This window comes from Arachis stenosperma, chromosome 1, assembly GCF_014773155.1.
Source record: "Arachis stenosperma cultivar V10309 chromosome 1, arast.V10309.gnm1.PFL2, whole genome shotgun sequence".
Taxonomy (NCBI): Eukaryota; Viridiplantae; Streptophyta; class Magnoliopsida; order Fabales; family Fabaceae; genus Arachis; species Arachis stenosperma.
The window spans coordinates 98,964,197-98,985,357 of record NC_080377.1 but is presented as its reverse complement, the minus strand read 5'-3'; the positions used below and the strand labels follow the sequence as shown (position 1 = coordinate 98,985,357).

The following is a 21,161-nucleotide window of genomic DNA, read 5'->3' as shown; positions in this document are numbered from 1 at the left end:
AGAAAAAGGTGATACCTGAGGTCCCTTTTATGCTCAAAAGAAATGAGTATCTAGAGATCTGACATGAGATTCAAAAAAGAGGTTGGGAAGTTCTCACCAACCCCATTCAACAAGTCAGAATCTTAATGGTTCAAGAGTTCTATGCTAATGCATGGATCACCAAAAAGCATGATCTAATTATGAACCCGAACCCAAAGATTTGGCTTACCATAGTTCGGAAGAAATACTTAGATTTCAGTCCGGAAAAATAAGGTTGGCATTTAACTTGCCAATGATGCAAGGAGATGCACACTTCTACACTAGAAGGGTCAACATTGATAAAAGATTGGACCAAGTCCTCATGGACATATGTGTGGAAGGAGCTCAGTGGAAAAGAGACTCCAAAGGTAAGCCGGTTCAATTGAGAAGGCATGACCTTTAACCCATGGCTAGAGGATGGTTAGAGTTCATCCAACACTCTATCATTCCTACTAGCAACCGGTCTGAAGTAAATGTGGATCGGGCTATCATGATCCATAGTATCATGATTAGAGAGGAAGTGGAAGTTCATGAGATCATACCTCTAGAACTATACAAGGTTGTTGACAAACCTTCCACTTTAGCAAGGTTAGCCTTCCCTCATCTTATTTGTCACCTATGCAATTTAACTAGAATTATCATAGAGGAAGACATCCTTATTGAAGAGGACAAGCCCAACACTAAAAAGAGAATGGAGCAAACAAGAGAGCCCACTCATGGACCTCAACAAGAGCATGAGGAAGTCCTTCATCAAGAAATCCATAAGATGCCTCAAGGGATGCATTTTCCTCCACACAACTATTGGGAGCAACTCAACACCTCTTTGGGAGATTTGAGTTCCAATATGGAGCAACTAAGGATGGAGCACCAAGATCACTCCATTATTCTCCATGAAATTAGAGAGGATCAAATAGCCATGAGGGAAGAGCAACAAAGGCAAGGAAGAGACATTGAGGAGCTCAAGCACTCCATAGGATCTTCAAGAAGGAGAACTAGCCACCATCACTAAGGTGACCCGTTCTTTAATTTCCTTGTCCTTATTTTTTCTATTTTTCAATTTTTTTGCTTTATGTGTTATCTATGTTTGATTCTTCATTACATGATCATTAGTATTTAGAGTCTATGTCTTAAGGCTATGAATGTCCTATGAACCCTTCACCTTTCTTAAATAAAAAATGTGGCTAATTACAAAAGAACAAGAAAGTACTTGAATTTCGAAATTTATCTTGAAATTAGTTTGATTATTTTGATGTGGTGGCAATACTTTTTGTTTTCTGAATGAATGCTTGAACAGTGCATAATTTTGATAGTGAAGTTTATAAATGTTAAAATTGTTGGCTCTTGAAAGAATGATGAAAACAGAGAAATGTTATTGATAATCTAAAAAATCATAAAATTGATTCTTGAAGCAAGAAAAAGCAGTGAATAACACAAGCTTGCGAAAAAAAATAAAGAAAAAGAAAAAGCAAGCAGAAAAAGCCAATAACCCTTTAAACCAAAAGGCAAGGGTAAAAAGGATCCAATGCTTTGAGCATCAGTGGATAGGAGAGCCCAAAGGAATAAAATCTTGGCCTAAGTGGCTAAATCAAGCTGTCCCTAACCATGTGCTTATGTCATGAAGGTCCAAGTAAAAAGCTTGAGACTGAGTGGTTAAAGTCGTGATCCAATGCAGAAAGAATGTGCTTAAGAACTCCGGACACCTCTAATTGGGGACTTTAGCAAAGCTGAGTCACAATCTGAAAAGGTTCACCCAATTATGTGTCTGTGGCATTTATGTATCTGGTGGTAATACTGGAAAACAAAGTGCTTAGGGTCACGGCCAAGACTCATAAAGTAGCTGTGTTCAAGAATCAACATACTGCAATAGGAGAATCAATAACGCTATCTAAATTATGAGTTCCTATAGATGCCAATCATTCTGAATTTCAAAGGATAAAGTGAGATGCCAAAACTATTCAGAAGTAAAAGGCTACTAACCCCGCTCATCTAATTGGGACTAAGTTTCATTGATATTGTGAGATTCATTGTATATTTTCTTCTTTTTATTCTATTCTATTTTCAGTTGCTTGGGGACAAGCAATAATTTAAGTTTGGTGTTGTTTTGAGCGGATAATTTATACGCTTTTTGGCATTGTTTTTAGATAGTTTTCAATATGATTTAGTTAGTTTTTAGTATATAATTATTAGTTTTTATGCAAAAATCACATTTTTGGACTTTACTATGAGTTTGTGTATTTTTCTGTGATTTCAGGTATTTTCTGGCTGAAATTGAGGGACCTGAGCAAAAATCTGATTCAGAGGCTGAAAAAGGACTGCAGATGATGTTGGATTCTGAACTCCCTGCACTCGAAGTGGATTTTCTAGAGCTACAGAAGCCCAATTGTCATGCTCTTAATTGCGTTGGAAAGTAGACATCTTGGGCTTTCCAACAATATTTAATAGTTCACACTTTTTCCGAGATTTGATGGCCCAAATTGGCATAAAAACACTGGTCAGAGACCCTTTTCTGGCGTTTAATGCCAGAATTAACATAAAAGCTGGAGTTAAATGCCCAAACTGGCACCAGAGTTGGCGTTTAACTCCAAGAAAAGCCTATGCACGTGAAAGTTTCTGTAAACCCTAGCTACTATTTTTAGTATAAATATTACTTTTTTCTCATTGTATAAGAGTCTTGGTTATTCTGATTCCCTCTCTGAGGCTAAAACCACTGAACACCATTATCACTTATGTATTTTCAACGGTGGAGTTTCTACACCTCATAGATTAAGGTGTGGAGCTCTGCTGCTCCTCATGAATTAATGCAAAGTACTATTGCTCTTCTATTCAATTCAAGCTTATTCTTATTCTAAGATATTCACTAGTACTTCAACCTGATGAATGTGATGATCCATCCACTCATCATCATTCTCACTTATGAACGCGTGCCTGACAACCACTTCCGTTCTATTTGTAATAGCTTGAGTGTGTAACTCTTGGCCTCCTGGTCCACGACGCATGGTTGCCTCTCCTGACAACAGAGCCTTCCATTCCGTGAGATCAGAGTCTTCGTGGTATAAGCTAGAATCAATTGGCAGCATTCTTGAGATCTGGAAAGTCTAAACCTTGTATGTGGTATTCCGAGTAGGATCTAGGATGGGATGACTGTGATGAGCTTCAAACTCGCGAGTGCTGGGCACAGTGACAGTGCGCAAAAGGATCATTGGATCTTATTCCGATACGATCAAGAATCGACAGATGATTAGCCCTACGTAACCCGTAACCGGACCATTTTCACTGAGAGGACAGACGGTAGCCATTGACAATGGTGATCCCTCAACATACAGCTTACCATAGAAGGGAGTACGCATGACTGGATGAAGGCAGTAGGAAAGCAGAGATTTGAGAGGAACAAAGCATCTTCATATGCTTATCTGAAATTCCTACCAATGAATTACATAAGTATCTCTATCCTATTTTATGTTTTATTTATCTTTTAATTATCAAAACCCCATAACCATTTGAATCTGCCTGACTGAGATTTAGAAGATGACCATAGCTTGCTTCAAGCCGACAATCTCTGTTGGATCAACCCTTACTCACGTAAGGTATCACTTGGATGACCCAGTGCATTTGCTGGTCAGCTACGCGGAGTTGTGAAGAAAGTGTGTGATATCACGATTTTGTGTACCAGCAAGTCCTTTCCTGAGCATTGCGCTTTTTATTTTGCGATTTTGTTTTACCCGTGTTTCAAGGCTCTTAGTTATGTATCCTTTTCACTATATATATATATATATATATATATATATATATATATATATATATATATATATATATATATATATATATATATATATTACTATTCTTAGAGGTCGTAATACCTTACTGTCTCAGTCTTATGACTTAAGCATAAGATTAAGTATGGTAGGGTGTTATAACTTTCTTGATCCATTCCTTGCCCTTTTAATCCTGAAATCACTAACAAACGTATCAAGGCATCAAGTGGAATCAAAAGTGAATTAAATTTGACTAATTAAAGGCCTAAAAAGCATGTTTTTAACCATTAAGCACAATTATGAGAAATTCATGAAACCATACTATTTTAGTGAATAAATAGGAGAAAAGTTTACAAAATCTACCAAATTCAATACAAAATAAACTATAAAATTGTACTTTATCACTAGTTTTAAAAATAGGACTTAACATATTTTTATGCAACTTCCAAAGGGCATATCTCCCACCATAGGAGAGCATTGGGACTAAAATCAGTTTGGATTGGAAGTGGGGTGTGCCTAAATGAACCTCACCAATTTTGATTGCTGGATGCGTTGAGTTGAATTTTTTTAATGTTTTTTCGAAAGAAGGCATAGGAGGCTGTCTTACAATAGGGAAGGGTAGTGACAATCTCTTATTGTAAAAATTTCATAAAATCCAATTTAACTTAAAATTCAGTGGGACCAAAAGATAGTGAAATATGATTGTGTCTAGTATTATGATGCAAATTTTTAGATAGTTTTGATGATTGTAGAATTTAGTGCAAATTATTGAATAAGGGTTGTCTCATTAGTTTTCCTAAAGTGATTTTAGAAACAAGACATCACTTTAAAAATTTGTAATAAATTCTGAAAGGCTTTGATTTATGTAGGATTAAAATCAAAACAAATTTAGTGTCCCTAGGATACTTATATTTAGAAAATGGGCTAGTACATATTCGTTACGCAACGCTTAGAAATCTTGTAAAGGAACAAGGTGCAGTGTTGCAGAAAGAACATGACAGCCATCGTTTTCCCTTAATTTATGGAGCTATAATGGTTAAAAAATTATAATTTTTAACCATTTAGAAACCTTTGTCCAAGGCGGTCATGTGGATATAAAATTTGCACGATCTCGATGTCGTTTGATTTTTTTATGATAGAAAAAAAATTGGGCTGCTAAAACTATTTTGGCGACAGACTTGGTGTGAAATTTGAAATGGGTATTTTGATATTACCTTTAGATATTTTGAGAGTAATAATCTGAGAATCACTGGACAATTGATGATAATAGAAAAACAATTAAAAAAGGGTGATAAATAAAATGATATATGACAAAAAAGATTGTGATATGATTATTAAATTGACCAAAAACGTGGATTTTTTCCCATTTGTGTGATTGTTATAGAAAAAGAAAACTTTAATTGAATGTTGATGGAGTCGAAATGCCTATAGATTAAATATTTTGATGTTATGCCTGATGAATGAGGGTCTTACCCTAAATGATTAATGAATGAATGACTGAATATGAGAAAAGATAACTGAGAAATATTTAAAGAGAACTGTAAATGAGGAATGAATGTTCACTAGGCCTTTGTGCCAAATTGCATAATAGGGACGCACATAAATTGAGAACTGTTTTTCAGATGTTAGTATACTTAGTGCAAACTGAAAGTTAGAATGAATGGCTATGCCATAAGACTTAATGCAATTTGAAAGTTAGACTGAATGCTTAGGCCAAAAGACTTATGCAGACTAAATATCTAAAAAGTCGTATCTAGGACTAGTTCCTAAGTAATGTCGGATTGCGGGATGTAAACCGACACATGAGCACATGGCTTGCATAGGATAGACATTCATTATATGCATTTGTATAAATTACTTGGGTGTACTTTGTATTGTTGTATTGTGTTATCTATGAATTTCTTGTTATTTGATTTATGTGTAAATTGCTTGTAAGTTTGTATTATGTGTTTTGCTTGTGCTTGCTAGTTTACAAATATAATGAAATTGATGTGAATCAAATTCAAACGTGTTAGGAATTTAAATAGATAGGTTTGGTGGATGATTTTTAAAAGAGTCATAGTGAAAGAATTTAAAGTCTACGAATCTCAAATTACATGTTTCAAGAAATTTTTTTAAGGAATATTATTTGAAGAAAGCAACTAATCTTTTAAATTAAAACTAAATAAAATTTTAAAGGTTTGATAAAGATAATTTTTTTGAGACCTAAGCTAATTATTTGTATTTATTATTTCTAAGAATACGTGGATCTGTTCTCATCCTAATATCTCCCAACCATTTTTAGAGACACGGACACGAGGACTCATTGTGAAGTTGCGGATGAGTAGAAGAGTTTATACGAACAGAGCTAGGAATTTTGGAATTACATCCAACACATTATACATACATACATACATATATACATACATACATACATAGAAAATAATTTTGACAAAAACAACAAAAATTTTCATGAAATCTCTTTTTCCATTGATTTGATTCAAAAAATTGCTTTTAAACTTGGTTGAATTGTTTTGTGAAACATAAAAGAGAGATAGAACAAACAACCTTGTGAGTTGTTGAGCTTTTATTGTGTGGTTACATATTTTAACCACAATCTTTATTCTATGTATTATGTTCCTTCTATGATTGTGATTTTAGATTTGCTTAATTCTTTATTTATGATATTTGATATTTTGAATGCATTTATCATGATTGAGGCTATTTTTTTAATTTAAGCTTACTAACCCAAATAGTCATACCCTTATATCTACCATTGTGAACCACTTTTGAGACTTTTAATTCCTTTTTGTTCTAATTGTTACCACATCACAACCCTAAGCGTAAAACCATAGAATTTTGTGATTTGTATCTTTAATTATCTTAGGCTGAGGAATGTGTTTCATTCAAGTATGGGAGAATTTTGAAAAACATTGGTAGAGAAAATAAAAAGTTTACTTTGGATATTCATTGAAAAATTTTGAAAAATGGGTGCACATTCATGTGTCAATTGCCTAAACCATATGCATTTGTCTTTTGTAGATATATGTTATTTAAAACAAAAAGAAATAGAAAAAGAAAAAAATGAAATGAAATGAAAAAAAAAGCAACATAAGAGGACAAAGCTTACCCTAAATAAAAGAAAGAAAACTGAATAAGGAATACATATGTGATTTGAATGAGAAAGAATGTATGAATGTATATAAAAAGTGAGTAATGGGTAGTTATAATGCATTTTAGTGATTAGGTTGATACATGTTATGTGGACACTTAAGCTAATCAAAGATTCAATATCTTAGTCCATTTGACCACATTCATCCTATCTTAACCCTAACAGCATTACAACCCTCTAAAGATCTCATGATATTTGCATACATGCATCAAGTACTTGTTGATTGCTAGATGAAGAGCAAATCATAGAAAGCATGATTAGAGGAGAATTGAATGATTAAACCCTAAACACTGAGCGATTAGAGTGTATACACATCTGGTGAGCGGTTCGATTGCTCAATTCTATGTCTCCACCTCTTATTTTGTGTTATCTTACAAGTTGCTTCATTTTGAAAACTAGAATCAATTCTTTCGATTTTGATTGCATTGCAAGATTTCTTTGTTTTAGCCCTAATTTTCTATATGCTTGTTTGAAAATTTGTTTGTTTGTTTTGCCAAAGTCAATAGAAAACTATAATATAGAGAGGAATAGATAGTATTTAGTATACTTGCATGCATATAAATAATTTCATTGAATTTATTTGCTTGCCTATTTATCATTCTCCTTTGATTGTGATTACCACAAGGACATACTATTGTTTAAGTGTGGAAGAATTGATGAGTCTACATTTGATGATAAATTTTGACTTGAATTGAGTGGATTTTATCATATAAACTCACATTTATTCATTGAAATAGCATAGTTTTGTGAATTTCTCCAAATTTGGGCTTAAAAGTAAATACATGTTTTTTAGGCCTTAAAATTGCTAAATTTTATTCACTTTATTTCCATTTGATGCCTTGATATGTTTATTGAGAGATTTCAGGCTTACAAGGCAAGTATGGATTGAAGAAGTAAGGGGAAAAAGTATGCAAATGTAGAGAATTAATGAAGAAATGGAGTTTGGAGCCCTTTAGGGTTGTGAATTGATGAATCCACATTTCATGGTATTTATTTGCTTTAATTGGGTGAATTTCATCAAATTTTCCTACACTTATTCACTAAAATAGCATGGTTTTGTGAATTCTTCCTAAATTGTACTTAAGTGCGAAAACATGCTTTTTAGACCCTTAATTTGCCAAATTTAATTCACTTTAATTCCATTCGATGCCTTGATATGTTTGCTGAGTGATTCCAGGTTTATAAGGCAAGGATTTGATTGAAGAAGCGAAGAAAAAGTATGCAAAGTGGAGAATTCATGAGGAAATGAGGATTTGGAAATCTGCCATGCAACGCATACGCGTGACCCACGCGTACGTGTGACTTGAAAAATAGCAATATGGTGCGTACGCGTGACCCACGCGTATGCGTGACAAGCAGCACATGACCAACTTAAAAGAACACGCTGGGGGCGATTTCTGAGCTCATCCAGATCCAAATCCAACTCAATTCTAAAATATTCAAGGACAAATTCAAGAAGGAACAAGGGAAGAGCAATTAGGTTTAGTTTAGAGACATGCTTTAGGTCCTATTCTAGAGAGACAAGCTCTCTTTCCTCTCTAGAATTAGGATAGATTAGATTAAATCCCTCTTAGTTTTAGACTTTAATTCTTGTCTTGATTTAGTTTTCTTGCAATTTCTTGTTGATACATCTTTGCTCTTTTAGTTTTATTTGTTATTTCCTTTATTTTTTCATTTTTATGTTCATGCACTATTGTTGGATTTGGATTTTTTTTAATGCAATTTAATGTTTCTTTGTTTATTGATGTTTAATTGAGTTGCTATTATTATTATCTTGCATTCGGTAGCTTAGATTTTATTATTATTGCACTTTTGCCATGCTTTATTTTTATGCCTTCCAAGTGTTTGATAAAATGCTTGATTGGATTTTAGAGTAGATTTTTATACTATTAGCTTGTGATTTAGGACTTTGGTCCTTTGAGATTATTGATGCCCAATTTCATTGGTGATTTAGAGTTGTTAATTGGTTCTAGGACCAATTATGTCCACTTGACTTAACTCTCCAATGTTAGAGAAAAACTAAGTGGAATTAACTCTTTGTAATTACCATGTTGTGGTCAATGACCTAAGATAGGAAACCTTGACTCTTAGTCCTTGCCATGAGTGTCTTTTAGCCTTTATAGTTTCTTGGTTGTTAGTTTTATTTTCTTGTCTATCAAACCCAAAACCCCAAAATATATCCCATAACCAATAATATGCACACTTCTCTATAATTCCTTTGAGAGATGACCCGATGTTTAAATATTCTCGATTTTTATTGGGTTTATACTTCTGACAAACAAATTAAACTTTGATTGAAGGTTTTCTATTGGTTTGGAACTATACTTTGACGAGATTATATTTTGTAAAAATTTCTAACCGACGATTCCACTCTATCATGCGTTCACACAGTGATGCGTGTGTACGCACGTTTTGAAGTTCATGCAATCATGCTTACGCACGGTTATTCATGTGTACGAATGGTTGTAATTTTGTGCAATTATGCATACACACGGTCATGCATGCGTACACACAGTTGTAATTCTGTGCGACCAAGTGTACGCATGGTCAGTCGTGCTTACGCACGATTGCAATCACGTGAGCTCATTTAATGCAACACGTGAGTCACGATTTTGGGACTTTCCAAACCCAATCCAAATCATTTCTAAAGCTATTTGAAGTCAAATTCAAGAAGAATGGAGGAGGGAGCAATGAGGAATAGTTAGAAACATGTTTTAGGTTATATTCTAGAGAGAAAAGCTCTCTCTTCTCTCTAAAATTTAGGGTTCTTAGTTTAGTTTCTTTTTAAGTTTAGCCTTTGATTCTCATTTTAGTTTAGTTTCATTTATATTTTCATGTTCTTTTGCTTTGATCCTCTTAGTTTCATTTGTTATTTTCTCAATTTTTCCATTTTTAGTTTTATGAACAATCTTGTTAATTTTGATGTCCATTAATCCAACTTGATATTTTTATGTTTATTGATGTTTATTTGAGTAGTTATTATTGGTTTCTTACACTTGAAGTTTTAGATTTTATTATTATTGCAATTTAGAATATTTTTCCTTTTATGCAAACTAAGTGTTTGATAAAATGCTTGGCTTAGTTTTAGTATAGTTTTTCACACTCTTGGCTTCGAATTGAGGACTTCGGTGTCATTGATGTCCATTCTTAATTGTGACTAAGATTTTTAGATGGTTTGGTTTAACGCTAGTCTTTCACTAAGTTATTTAGTGAGTTGGCTAGGATTTATGGATTGAGATCAATTATACATATTTGACTTATCCTCGATGTTAGGGTTGACTAAATGGGATTAATTCTTCCTAATTACCATCTTTCTAGTCAATGACTAGGATAGGTAACCTTAACTCTCAACCCTTGCCAAGAGGTTCTTTAGCATTTTAATTTCCTTTCCTTTGATTAATTGTTTGGAGTTTGATTTCTTGCATGTTTCTTAACTTTCTTGTCAATTGTGATCCAAAACCCCCCATTCCTCATAGCCAATAATTGAGCACTTGATTGCAATTCCAAGGGAGAACGACTCAGAAATTAAAACTCCCGGTTATTTTGGTTTGTATTGTGGCAACCTTTTAAACTTTGATTGAGGGTTAATCGTCGGTCCAGACTATACTTGCAATGAAGAGATTCTTTTATTGAGAAATTCTAAACCAGTATTAATCTTCACATCATCAACACACCCATCCGACCTCTAGGTTTCATCCTTTTGCATACCACTTTTGGGAAAGGCATGATCCAGAACCTTAAGCATTGACTATATTGCGGTTGACGTGGCATCGGCCTACAATGCCTTGATAGGTCAGACAACCTTGAACTGGATACTCGCGGTCATTTCTACTCCTCATCTCTGCATGAAATTTCCGAATTCAGAAGGAACAACCTGAAGAGGTTCAAGTAGGAGATTAGGCGAAAAAAACAAGCATAGGAGTTAACCTGAATAAAGAATTGAAAGCGAACATTGTTAAGCTCTTACAACAAAATTCCAATCTCTTTGCCTGGAAAGCTTCTAACATGCCTAGGATACACCCCGACCTCATGAGTCACAAGCTCACTGTTTATCCAGGTTTGTGACCTGCTCAACAAAAGCGACGAAAACTCGGCCCTGAAAGAGCACAAGTCGTGGAAGAACAAGTACAAGCTTTATTAGAAGCTGGGTTCATAAGGGAGGTAAAATATCCTTTGTAGCTGGCTAATGTTGTACTCATGAAAAAACAAAATGGGAAGTGGAGAATGTTTGTCGATTATACCGACCTCAATAAAGCTTGTCATAAGGATTGATATCCTCTTTCCAGCATTGATGCCTTGGTAGATTCAGCTTCAGGGTATAGATATTTATCTTTTATGGAGGCATACTCGGGATACAACCAAATTCCAATGTATAAGTTAGACCAGGAGAAGATTTCCTATCACTCCAAAAGCCAACTACTGTTATTTGGTCATGCCTTTTGGATTAAAAAATGTTGGAGCCACCTATCAACGACTAATGAATAAGGTGTTCTCATCCCACCTCGGTAAGTTGATGGAGGTCTACATTGATAACATGCTTGTTTTTAAGAAGACCTTAACTTCTTTTATGACTTAACTAAGGTATTCAACACGATAAGGAAGCAAAGGATGCAACTAAATCCCTCAAAATTCACCTTCACAGTTGAAGCCAGGAAGTTCTTAGGCTTTATGCTCACCAAATAGAAGGTTAGCAGCCTTATCCAGATTCTTGGTAGGATTATCTCTGAAGTCTCTACCTATATCTCAATACTAAATAAAAGGGAGCTAATTTGGATGGACTCAGGAATGTGAGCAATCTTTTTAGACTTTAAAAATCTCCTAAGTCAACCTCCAATCCTTACCCGACCTGTTCAAGGGAAAGAGCTCATATTGTATTTAGCAATTGCGAATAGGGCCATAGCCTCGGCTCTCGTCTGAGAAGATGAGACCGGACAGCAACCGATTTATTTTGTTAGCAAGGCCCTACATGCGACAGAGCTAAACTATCAAAAGCTAGAGAAGTTTGCATATGCCATTGTTATCATTTCCAGAAGGCTTCGACCTTATTTTCAAGCTCATACCATAAATGTCAAAACTAATCAGCCTATAAAGCACACCTTACAAAAGATAGATACTACAGGTCGAATGCTTCAATGGACAATAGAGCTATCTGAATTCGACTTAAGGTATGAAACTCGAACATCAATGAAATCCTAATATTTAGCCGACTTTGTATCCAAATACACTGAAACTCAAGAAATTCCTATAGCCTAGAAATTATATGTAGATGGATCAACCAATAAAGCTAGAAGTAGAGCAAGAGTTTTTTGGAGAACGAAGAAGGAACTTGGATAGAACTTTCATTGAAACTCGAGTTTCCAGCCTCCAACAATTAAGCCAATTACAATGCGTTACTCGCTAGCTTGAGGCTAACCAAAGAAGTTGGGTGATGAATGGATTTTTGATGGTATAGAATTTTACAAATGAATTCTCGTTGCAAGTATAGTTTCTAAACCAAAAATAATCCTTTCATACAAAAGATTGTTTGTCACAAGTAACAAACCCCTAATTTTATAAATCGAAGTATTCAAACCTCGGGTCGTTCTCCCTAGGAATTACAATAAAGTGTCTTGTTATTGGTTATGAGTTATTTTGGGGTTTTGGATAAGAAGCATGAAAAGTAAATGGCAATGAAAATAAACTAACAACTATAAAAGGCTCTTGGCAAGGTATGAAAACTAGAAGTCCTATCCTAGTTATCCTTCTCAATTGTGATGAGAATTGTTCATTGCTACCACTTAGTTAACCCTTACTAAATAAAGGAAAGTCAAGTGGATGAATTGACTTGAGCCACAAGTCCTAGCCAACTCCCAAGGAAAGACTAGCTTTAGTGCACTCCAAACCAATTAGCAATCTCTCCAATTATCAATCAACAAAGGAATTAGATAACTCAAGTGTCACTAATTACTCTACCTAGGCCAAGAGGAACAAAATCTACACTAAAACTAAAAGAGACATTTCAACAAACACATAAAGTGCAATAGAAGTAAACATTATTAAATGCAAGAATTAAAGGAATCTACAACTACAAAAACAAGAGATCAACAATAGAAAAGCAAAGAAGACACATTTAGTATGAATTACCTCTTATTGAATTGGAAGAATGTAAAAGGAACAATACTAGATCTATAACAAAATATAAGAACAACATAAAGAAAATTACAACAAAAGAGTAGAAGAAGATGAATGTAGCAACAAAGAATTGAGAGGTAGAAGTAGAAGAAAGCAAAGATTAAAACCTAGATCTAAGAACTAAACCTAATCCTAATCCTAATTCTAGAGAGAAGTGAGAGCTTCTCTCTCTAGAAACTACTTCTAACTAATCCTAATGAGTGGAAATTGAACTAATGATTAAAAGTATGTAAAGTATGTTAAGTATGTTGATTCCCCTTCAATCCTTGGCTTAAATAGCATCAGAAATGAGTTGGATTGGGCCCACAAGGCTTCTAAAATCGCTAGCCACGTGTTGCATTAAGTGGGTCATGTGCCACCATCGGTGCGTCCGCGTACCGTGCGCGTGCGTGCCCCTATGCGCGATGCAACTATGGCAAATATTATATCGTTTCGAAGCCCCGGATGTTAGCTTTCTAACCCAACTGGAACCACATCATTTGGATCTCTGTAGCTCAAGTTATGGTCGTTTAAGTGCGAAGAGGTCGGCTTGACAGCTTTCCGGTTCTTTCATTTCTTCATGAGTTCTCCAACTTTTCATGCTTTCTTTCTTCATTCCCTTGATGGACCTTAAATCACTTAACAAACATATCAAGGCATCTAATGGAATCAAGGTGAATAAGATTTATTTATTTTAAGACCTAAAAAGCATGTTTTCACTCTTAAGCACAATTAAAGGAGAATATACAAAACCATGCTATTTCATTGCATAAATGTGGGTAAAGGGTTATAAAATCCCCTAAATCAAGCATAAGATAAGCCCTACAAATGGAGTTTATCAACCTCCCCACACTTAAACCAAGCATGTCCTCATGCTTAAGCCAAGGGAAAGCAAAGGGCATCAACATTTATTCAATGTAACCTATCTATATGCATCCTATCTACATGAATGCAACTAGATGCAAAATGGTTGTACCTACTTGGTTAAAAATAAATCAATCCTCCAAGTCATACATGCACAAGTAGGGTCAAGATCATATAACGATTCATGAATCCTACCAATTCAAATATAAAAATTGAAGTTCAAATAGACTTGCAAGAAGAACGCTCGTGAAAGCCGGGAATCAAAGAATTGAGCATCGAACCCTCACCGGAAGTGTTTGCACTCTAGTCACTCGGTGTTTGGGGTTGATTCACTCAATTCTCCCCTAATCATGCTTTCCAAGATTTGTTTTTCATCTAACAATCAACAATTATTCAATGCACGCATACATGTATCATGAGGTCTTTTCTTTAGGTTATAATGGGGCTAGGGTCAAGGTAGGATCATATATGGCTAGTGGACTTAGGATTTGAATCTTTGATTAACTGAAACTTTCCCACCTAACCTATATAATGACCTATACAATTAAGTACTAATCTAGCTACCCATTCCTCACTTTTTCACATTGGTGCGCGAAATTGTGAACTATACTTTTTCACAACTCTCATAATCCCTGGTAATGGCTCCAAAAACTTGGTGCGCTCAATACCATGGCATTACACAACTTCGCACAACTAACCAGCAAGTGCACTGGGTCGTCCAAGTAATAAACCTTACGTGAGTAAGGGTCGATCCCACGGAGATTGTTAGTATTGAAGCAAGCTATGGTCATCTTGTAAATCTTAGTCAGGCAAACTCAGATATATATGGTGATGAACGAAAATAACATAAAAGATAAAGATAGTGATACTTATGTAATTCATTGGTAGGAACTTCAGATAAGCGCATGAAGATGCCTTCCCTTCCGTCTCTCTGCTTTCCTACTGTCTTCATCCAACCCTTCTTACTCCTTTCCATGGCAAGCTCGTGTAGGGTTTCACTGTTGTCAGCAGCTACCTCCCATCCGCGCAGTGAAAGCTAATGCACACACTCTGTCACAGTGCTGCCAATCACCGGTTTGGTTCCCTCCCCTACCGGAATAGAATAACTCTTTTGCGTCTGTCACTAACGCCCAGTAGGTTACAGGTTTGAAGCACGTCACAGTCATTCAATCATTGAATCCTACTCAGAATACCACAGACAATGTTAGACCTTCCGGATTCTCTTGAATGCTGCCATCAGTTCTTGCCTATACCACGAAGACTCTGATCTCACGGAATGGCTGGCTCGTTTGTCAGGCAAGCACTCGGTTGTCAGGCGATCAACCATGCATCGTGCAATCAGAAATCCAAGAGATATTCACTAAGCCTCAAATGCGTGTAGAACAAGAATGGTTGTCAGTCACCTTGTTCATGAGTGAGAATGGTGATGGGCGTCAATCATCACCTTCATCATGTTGAAGAACAAGTGATATCTTGGTAAAAGAACAAGTGGAATTGAATGGAAGAACAATAGTAATTGCATTAATACTCGAGGTACAGTAGAGCTCCACACCTTAATCTATGGTGTGTAGAAACTCCACCGTTGAAAATACATAAGCATAAGGTCTAGGCATGGCCGAATGGCCAGCCTCCCAATGATCTAAGAACTAAAATGTCCAAAGATGATCTAGAGATCTAAAAGTGATCAAAAGATTTCTATACAATAGTCAAAGGTCCTACTTATAGAAAACTAGTAGCCTAGGGTGTACAGAAATGAGTAAATGACATAAAAATCCTCTTCCGGGCCCACTTGGTGTGTGCTTGGGCTGAGCAATGAAGCAATTTCGTGTAGAGACTCCCCTTGGAGTTAAACGCCAGCTTTAGTGCCAGTTTGGGCGTTTAACTCCCAATTAGGTGCCAGTTCCGGCGTTTAACGCTGGGATTCCTTGAGGTGACTTTGAACGCCGGTTTGGGCCATCAAATCTTGGGCAAAGTATGGACTATTATATATTGCTGGAAAGCCCAGGATGTCTACTTTCCAACGCCGTTGAGAGCGCGCCAATTGGGCTTCTGTAGCTCCAGAAAATCCGCTTTGAATGCAGGGAGGTCAGAATCCAACAGCATCTGCAGTCCTTTTTGGTCTCTGGATCAGATTTTTGCTCAGATCCCTCAATTTCAGCCAGAAAATACCTGAAATCACAGAAAAACACACAAACTCATAGTAAAGTCCAGAAAAGTGAATTTTAACTAAAAACTAATAAAAATATACTAAAAACTAACTATATCATATCAAAAACATACTAAAAACAATGCCAAAAAGTATACAAATTATCCGCTCATCACAACACCAAACTTAAATTGTTGCTTGTCCTCAAGCAACTGAAAATCAAATAAGATAAAAAGAAGAGAATATGCAATGAATTCCAAAAACATCTGTGAAGATCAGTATTAATCAGATGAGCGGGGCTTTTAACTTTTTGCCTCTGAACAGTTTTGGCATCTCACTCTATCCTTTGAAATCCAGAATGGTTGGCTTCTTTAGGAACTTAGAATCCAGATAGTGTTAATGATTCTCTTAGTAAAGTATGATGATTCTTGAACATAGCTATTTATTGAGTCTTGGCTGTGGCCCAAAGCACTCTGTCTTCCAGTATTACCACCGGATACATACATGCCACAGACACATAATTGGGTGAACCTTTTCAGATTGTGACTCAGCTTTGCTAAAGTCCCCAATTAGAGGTGTCCAGGGTTCTTAAGCACACTCTTATTGCCTTGGATCACAACTCTTATTCCTTTCTCTCTTTTTTTTTCATTTTTTTTTTTTTTTTGAAAAGCTTTTTCTTGCTTCAAGAATCATTTTATTGATTTTTCAGATCCTCAGTAACATGTCTCCTTTTTCATCATTCTTTCAAGAGCCAACATTCATGAACCACAAATTCAAAAGACATATGCACTGTTTAAGCATACATTCAGAGAACAAAAATATTGCCACCACATCAAAATAATTAAACTATTATAAAATTCAGAATTCATGCAATTCTTTCCTTTTCAATTAAGCACATTTTTATTCAAGAAAGGTGATGGATTCATAGGACATTCATAACTTTAAGGCATAGACACTAAGACACTAATGATCACAAGACACAAACATGGATAAACATAAGCATTAAAATTCGAAAAACAGAAGAACAATAACAAGGAAATCAAAGAACGGGTCCACCTTAGTGATGGCGGCTCTTTCTTGCTCTTGGAGATCCTATGGAGTGCTTGAGCTCCTCAATGTCTCTTCCTTGTCTTTGTTGCTCCTCCCTCATGATTCTTTGGTCTTCTTTAATTTCATGAAGGATGATGGAGTGTTCTTGATGCTCCACCCTCAGTTGTCCCATGTTGGAACTTAGTTCTCCTAGGGAGGTGTTTAATTGCTCCCAATAATTTTGTGGAGGAAGGTGCATCCCTTGAGGCATCTCAGGGATCTCTTGATGAGAGGGGTCTCTTGTGTACTCCATCCTTTTCTTGGTGATGGGCTTGTCCTCATCAATGGGAATGTCTCCCTCTATGTCAACTCCAACTGAATAACAGAGGTGACAAATGAGATGAGGAAAGGCTAACCTTGCCAAAGTGGAGGTCTTGTCCGCCACCTTGTAGAGTTCTTGGGCTATAACCTCATGAACCTCTATTTCTTCTCCAATCATGATGCTATGGATCATGATGGCCCGGTCTATGGTAACTTCGGACCGGTTGCTAGTGGGGATGATTGAGCGTTGTATGAACTCTAACCATCCTCTAGCCACGGGCTTGAGGTCATGCCTTCTCAATTGGACCGGCTTTCCTCTTGAATCTTGCTTCCATTGTGCGCCCTCTTCACATATGACTGTGAGGACTTGGTCCAACCTTTGATCAAAGTTGACCCTTCTAGTGTAAGGATGCTCATCTCCTTGCATCATAGGCAAGTTGAACGCCACCCTCACACTCTCCGGACTAAAATCCAAGTATTTCCCCCGAACCATAGTGAGATAGTTCTTTGGATTCGGGTTCACACTTTGGTCATGGTTCTTTGTGATCCATGCATTGGCATAGAACTATTGAACCATCAAGATTCCGACTTGTTGAATGGGGTTGGTGAGTACTTCCCAACCTCTTCTTCGGATCTCATGGCGGATCTCCGGATATTCACCCTTTTTGAGTGAAAAGGGGACCTCGGGGATCACCTTCTTCAAGGCCACAACTTCATAGAAGTGGTCTTGATGCACCCTTGAGAGGAATCTATCCATCTCCCATGACTCGGAGGTGGAAGCTTTTGCCTTCCCTTTCCTCTTTTTAGAGGTTTCTCCGGCCTTGGATGCCATAAATGGTTATGAAAAAGCAACGCTTTTACCACACCAAACTTAAAATGTTTGCTCGTCCTCGAGCAAAAGAAGAAAGAAGAGAGTAGAAGAAGAAGAAATGAGGAAGAGGGAGATGGTAGTGTGTTCGGCCAAGAAGGGTAAGAAAGGGTGTTTAGGTTGTGTGAAAATGAAGAGTTGAAGAAGGGTATTTATAGGAGAGAGGGGGGGTAATGGTTCGGCCATTATGGGTGGGTTTGGGAGGGAAAGTGGTTTGAATTTGAAGGGTGAGGTTGGTGGGGTTTTATGAAGGATGGATGTGAGTGGTGAAGAGAAAGATGGGATTGGATAGGTGAGGGGTTTTTGGGGAAGAGGTGTTGAGGTGATTGGTGAATGGGGGAAGAAGAGAGAGAGTGATGGTGGGGTCCTGTGGGGTCCACAGATCCTGTGGTGTCAAGGAAAAGTCATCCCTGCACCAAATGTTGCTCAAAATCACGTTTTGAGCCATTTCTGGCGTTAAACGCCGGGCTGGTGCCCATTCCTGGCGTTTAACGCCAGGTTCTTGCCCTTTACTGGCGTTTAACGCCAGTCTGGTGCCCCTTTTCTGGCGTTAAACGCCCAGAATGGTGCCAGACTGGGCGTTAAACGCCCAACAGCTAGCATTACTGGCGTTTGAACGCCAGTTTCTTCTCCTCCAGGGTGTGCTGTTTTTCTTCCTGTTTTTCATTCTGTTTTTGCTTTTTTCATTGTTTTTGTGACTTCTTATGATCATCAACCTACAAAAAAGATAAAATAACAAAAAAAAATAATTAATTATAAAACATTGGGTTGCCTCCCAACAAGCGCTTCTTTAATGTCATTAGCTTGACAAAGGGCTCTCATGGAGCCTCAGAAATGCTCAGAACCGTGTTGAAACCTCCCAACACCAAACTTAGAGTTTGAATGTGGGGTTTCAACACCAAACTTAGAGTTTGGTTGTAGCCTCCCAACACCAAACTTAGAGTTTGACTGTGGGGGCTCTGTTTGGCTCTGTTTTGAGAGGAGCTCTTCATGCTTCCTCTCCATGGTGATAGAGAGATGTCCTTGGGCCCTAAACACCAAGGATTCTTCATTCACTTGAATGATCAACTCTCCTCTATCAACATCAATCACAGCCTTTGCTGTGGCTAGGAAGGGTCTGCCAAGGATGATGGATTCATCCATGCACTTCCCAGTCTCTAGGACTATGAAGTCAGTAGGGATGTAATGGTTTTTAATCTTCACCAAAACATTCTCTACAAGTCCATGAGCTTGTTTTCTTGAATTGTCTGCCATCTCTAATGAGATTATTGCAGCTTGCACCTCATAGATCCCTAATTTCTCCATTACAGAGAGGGGCATGAGGTTCACACTTGACCCTAAGTCACACAAGGCCTTCTTGAAGGTCATGGTGCCTATGGTACAAGGTATAGAAAACTTCCCAGGATCCTGCCTCTTTTGAGGCAGTTTCTGCCTAGACAAGTCATCCAGTTCTTTGGTGAGCAAGGGAGGTTCATCTTCCCAAGTCTCATTTCCAAATAACTTGTCATTCAGTTTCATGATTGCTCCAAGGTATTTAGCAACTTGCTCTTCAGTGACATACTCATCCTCTTCAGAGGAAGAATACTCATCAGAGCTCATGAATGGCAGAAGTAAGTCCAATGGAATCTCTATGGTCTCAATTTGAGCCTCAGATTCCCAAGGTTCCTCATTGAGGAACTCAGAGGAGAGTGGTGCACGCCCACTGGGGTCTTTCTCAGTGGCGTCTTCTTCCTCTCTTTCCTCTCCATATTCGGCCATGTTGATGGCCTTGCACTCTCCTTTTGGATTTTCTTCTGTATTACTTGGGAGAGTACTAGGAGGGAGTTCAGTAACTTTCTTGCTCAGCTGACCCACTTGTCCTTCCAAATTTCTGATGGAGGACCTTGTTTCATTCATGAAACTTTGAGTGGTCTTTATTAGATCAGAGACCATTGTTGCTAAGTCAGAAGTATTCTGCTTAGAACTCTCTGTCTGTTGCTGAGAAGATGATGGAAAAGGCTTGCCATTGCTAAACCTGTTTCTTCCACCATTATTGTTATTGAAACCTTGTTGAGGTCTCTCTTGATTCTTCCATGAGAGATTTGGGTGATTTCTCCATGAAGAATTATAGGTGTTTCCATAGGGTTCTCCTAGGTAATTCACCTCTTCCATGGAAGGGTTCTCAGGATCATAAGCTTCTTCCTCAGATGAAGCCTCCTTAGTACTGTTTGGTGCATTTTGCATTCCAGACAGACTTTGAGAAATCAAATTGACTTGTTGAGTCAATATCTTGTTCTGAGCCAGAATGGCATTCAGAGTGTCAATCTCAAGAACTCCTTTCTTCTGACTAGTCCCATTGTTCACAGGATTTCTTTCAGAAGTGTACATGAATTGGTTATTTGCAACCATTTCAATTAGTTCCTGAGCCTCTGTAGGCGTCTTCTTCAGATGAAGAGATCCTCCAGCAGAGCTATCCAAAGACATCTTGGATAGTTCAGAGAGACCATCATAGAAAATACCTATGATGCTCCATTCAGAAAGCATGTCTGAGGGACATCTTCTGATTAATTGTTTGTATCTTTCCCAAGCTTCATAGAGGGATTCTCCATCCTTCTGTCTGAAGGTTTGGACTTCCACTCTAAGCTTACTCCATCTTTGTGGTGGAAAGAACTTTGCCAAGAAGGCATTGACTAGCTTTTCCCAAGAGTCCAGGCTTTCTTTAGGTTGAGAATCCAACCATATTCTAGCTCTGTCTCTTACAGCAAAAGGGAATAGCATCAGTCTATAGACATCAGGGTTAACCCCATTAGTCTTGACTGTGTCACAGATTTGCAAGAATTCAGCTAAAAACTGATGAGGATCTTCCATTGGAAGTCCATGGAA

General features: G+C 37.2%; 1 non-coding gene across 1 annotated transcript; it reads left to right on the top strand.

The window, feature by feature from the left end:
* The first annotated feature begins 20,816 nt into the window (after nucleotides 1-20,816).
* Nucleotides 20,817-20,924, top strand: LOC130952444 (small nucleolar RNA R71). The gene has a single exon (XR_009074628.1). It is a non-coding gene; the product is annotated as a small nucleolar RNA R71 (small nucleolar RNA).
* Nucleotides 20,925-21,161: the final 237 nt, after the last annotated feature.